Source organism: Penaeus vannamei, chromosome 42, assembly GCF_042767895.1.
Source record: "Penaeus vannamei isolate JL-2024 chromosome 42, ASM4276789v1, whole genome shotgun sequence".
NCBI lineage: Eukaryota > Metazoa > Arthropoda > Malacostraca > Decapoda > Penaeidae > Penaeus > Penaeus vannamei.
The window spans coordinates 15209429-15210225 of NC_091590.1; the positions used below are offsets into that span (position 1 = coordinate 15209429).

Sequence of the window (797 nt, forward strand, 5' to 3'; positions counted from 1 at the left end):
CTTCTGTGCCTATCCTTTGTATATAAAACTTTTATATTTCATTATTTTATTTGTTTGCAGCATTGCAAATAACATTGTTCAATAAGCAAAGTTGTACCTGCTGTGTTTCTAAACTGACATTTTTTGTCAGCTTTAGCACAGAAAGTTTTATATGTTTTGAAAATAATAGAGTATACAACAGTACTTTTGTTTGAATTTGAGTCCTATGAGTAACATCTTTTCTCTGTCAGTTAAGAGCCTGTCATTTGTCAAATCTTGGCACTGACATTAACTCCAGTATATTAACCCAATGCCGACTGGAAAATGTTTTGTTTACTTTCTTATTGTTTTGTTAAATGTTTCTGCTCACAGATGGCTCTGCCAGTGCTAAGCAACAAAGGAGTCAATTAGTAGATCTTGCCACCTCACCTTTCTGTGATATAGTGGGAAAACACTTTTTTACTTATGCTATTAATACTGAGTTATTTTTGTTATAGACATTATAATTACTATAGTGCTATTGACACTGCTAACAGCAGTATTATTTACTAGAAAATATTGAGAATTAAGGAAAAAGGTAAACAGATGAGACAAGTGGTTCTTGTAACGGAGTCATTGGTGACCTAGTGCTTGTAGAGCCATCTATATTTAAAAACAATTACTAGATTAAATACATTGTGGGCATGGCCTGTATGCACATACCATCTCCGGTGGCAAGTAGTTAATGTATGTATTCCACGAGTTTTCTTTTATAGCTGATCCTTATGAGAAAAAAACAGTTTTAGTAATATTAACCAGTTGATGCTAGTGGCACTTGG

The 797-nt window shown here is 33.2% G+C and overlaps 1 protein-coding gene across 1 annotated transcript in view; it reads left to right on the forward strand.

Moving 5' to 3' along the window:
* LOC113811143 (serine/arginine repetitive matrix protein 1) overlaps nt 1-183 on the forward strand; it is a gene marked incomplete in the record, with an annotated part of 6700 nt that extends 6517 nt beyond the window's left edge. Inside the window, 1 exon segment of the mRNA XM_070118771.1 lies at nt 30-183.
* Nucleotides 184-797: the final 614 nt, after the last annotated feature.